This window comes from Arachis hypogaea, chromosome 16, assembly GCF_003086295.3.
Source record: "Arachis hypogaea cultivar Tifrunner chromosome 16, arahy.Tifrunner.gnm2.J5K5, whole genome shotgun sequence".
Lineage (NCBI taxonomy): Eukaryota > Viridiplantae > Streptophyta > Magnoliopsida > Fabales > Fabaceae > Arachis > Arachis hypogaea.
In genome coordinates, this window is record NC_092051.1 from 134,362,347 (window position 1) to 134,365,660 (window position 3,314).

Sequence of the window (3,314 nt, forward strand, 5' to 3'; positions counted from 1 at the left end):
CAATCTTCTCTTGGGTTCACCACTGTATCACCAGGAAATATATTTGGAGACCTTTCAGGTAATTGCTTACTCATTTGACTCATTTGCACCTCCAAGTTTCTAATAGAGGCTTTAGTTTCTAGCATGAAACTCATCATCATCTCCCATTTAGAATCTTCTTGGGATTTAGAATTTGTCTGCTGAGGTGGTTGTTGTTGCTGAGACTGAAATTGGCGGTTATTATTGTTGTTCTGTTGAAAACTGCCCTGAGAACTATTGTTGAAGTTCTGAGGTCTCTGAGGTTGATCTCTCCACCCAAAATTTGGGTAATTCCTCCACCCCTGATTGTATGTCTTAGAATACGGATCATTGTTAGGATTTCTAGGACCACTCCCCATGTAATTGACCTGTTCAGAAGAGGGTTGAGCATAATCATAATTATCATTTTGCACAAAGTTACCTGTCATGTCATAGGAGGTCTCTTGGGGTGGATTTTGAGTGTTGATAGCTGAGACTTGCATGCCACCCATCTGTTGAGTAAGTAGATTTATCTGCTGAGACATAAGCTTGTTCTGAGCAAGAAGAGCATTAACAGCTTCTACTTCCAACACGCCTCTCTTCTGAGGGGTCTCAGAGTTCACAGGATTTCTGTTAGATGTGTATAAATATTGGTTGCTTGCAACCAATTCAATCAGCTCAATAGTCTCCTCTGGTGTCTTCTTCTTGTGCAATGAACCGCCTGCAGAAGTGTCTAGGCTCATCTTTGACATCTCTCCTAAGCCTTCATAAAAGATATCCAGTTGGGTCCACTTGGAGAACATGTCTGGAGGGCATTGCCTAGTCAGTAGCTTGTATCTCTCCCAAGCTTCATAAAGAGTTTCACCGTCCTTCTGCTTGAAGGTCTGAACCTCCAACCTAAGCTTAGTCAGCTTCTTTGGTGGAAAAAATTTAGTGAGAAACTCTGTCACAACCTTTTCCCAAGTATTCAAACTCTCTTTTGGTTGGGAATCTAACCATAGCTTTGCTTTATCCCTCAGAGCAAATGGAAAAAGCATGAGTTTGTACACCTCTGGGTTTACTCCATTTGTCTTCACAGTATCACATATCTGCAGAAAATCAGAAATAAATTGATTTGGATCTTCATGAGGAAGTCCATGATACTGGCAGTTTTGTTGCACCAGGGTGACCAATTGTGGCTTTAACTCAAAGTTGTTTGCAGTTATAGGAGGCACCACAATGCTTTTTCCATAGAGATCCGCAGTAGGGGCAGAATAAGAGCCAAGCACTCTCCTCTGTTGATCATCCCTATTCGGATTTACCACATTGGCATTAGCTTATTATTTGCCATAGTGGATTCTGCAGTCTTGCAAAGTCTTGCTTATTGTAAACGTCGCCTGAAAGTTCTTTCAGGTTCAGGATCAAAGTCTAAGAGATGTTCTTTGTCTCTGTTCCTGCGCATACACAAGCAGAAAACAAGAAAAAATGGGACTCTCTACGTCAGAGTGCAGAGAAGTCCCTGTGAAGTAACCTGTATAAAATAAATAAAAATACTAACTAAATAAATAAATAAAATTTCGAAAATAATAATTGAAAATAAATAAAAATTTCAAAGATTTAAAAGAAAAATTAAACAGAAAAAATTAAAATAGAATCAACTGAGTAACACCAAACTTAATTTCAGAATTTAAGAAAAATTATTAGTATTATTTATTAAAATATTTATTTATTTATTTATTTATTTATTATTATATATATATATTTTAAAAAGAAAGAACGAAAAAAAAAAACTAAACAGGGGAGGGGGGATGTAAACAAAAAGGAAAAGAAAGTTAATAACGTAAAGGAAAAAAAATTAACGTAAAAGAAAGGGAAAAAAAAAATTTACAAATGTAAAATAAAAATTAATAATAAAATAAAAAAATATAATAATAAAGAAAAATTATCTAATCTAAGCAATCAAATAACGAGTAGTTGTTAATCACAGTCAATCCCCGACAACGGCGCCAAAAACTTGGTGTGGTATTTTACAACCACACTTATTAATCGGCAAGTGCACCGGGTTGTACCAAGTAATACCTTACGTGAGTAAGGGTCGATCCCACGAGGATTGATAGACTAAGCAACAATAGTGTTTGATAGGTTTAGTTAGACAAACAAAAATTGGTGTTGAGATGCAGTATAAAAGAGATTAAACAATATAAAAAATATTGAAGAAGGGCAAGTAATTAAGTTGGGAATAATGTATGGAGAAGGCAGTTAGGGCTTTAGAGTTATCTATTTTCCGGATTGACTTTTCTTATTAACTATTTTAATTATGCAAGATTTAATTCATGGCAAACTATTTATGACTAGACCCTAATTCCTTAGACCTTCCTAGTCTCCTCTAAAATTCATCAACTGCCAATTCCTTGGTCAATTAATTCCAATTAGAGGACGATGATCGAATCCTAGTTTATATGCCACAAGAATTCTAATTATTCAAAGATAAAGGGATTATATGTCACGTATCCCGTTAAATACAAACAATTAGAAATTCAAGATAATATGTTTTCAAGCTATTGTTCAAGTAAAGAGCTTTTCCAAGTTTTACAAGAACTCAAATAGAACATGGGTCATACTTCCGTTCCATCCAAATTCATAAAATAAACAACGAAAACAATTATTGAAATATAAATCAAAACATGAATTAAAATAGAAAAATAATATTATCAATCCATACAATAGACAGAGCTCCTAACCTTAACAGTGGAGGTTTAGTTGCTCATGGAAAAGAGAAAATAAGGATTCAGGTAAAAATGTACCGAGCTCCTAATCTCATGGCATCAGATCCCTTTTTATAACTAATCCTAATAAATTTAAAATCTAATATTTAAAATTAAACTTAAAATAATATCTTTTCCTAAGAGCACCTACAATGGTGAGTTCCTCTTTCACTTTTTTCTAACACATAGGAACTCTAACCATTGGAGGAGAGAAGGAATGAGTTCCTGCACGGATCTCAAGGTGAGGGAGTCCCTCTAAACAGGGACTCAAGTTGACCAATAAAACTTGCCATTTGGCAAGTTATTTTAAAAAAATAATAATATAAAATCTGAAATAATTAAATAATTATATTAAATAATAAAATAATAATTAAATTAGTAATAATTATAATAAAAATTATATTAAATAATTATATTTTTATTTAATTAATAATTTATATTAATTATTTAAAAAATAATTAATTAGATTAAATAATTAAATTTTTATTTAATTAATAATTTATATTAATTATTTATATCATAATTAATATTAAATATTATTTATATTATTATATTAAATTATAATTAATTAAA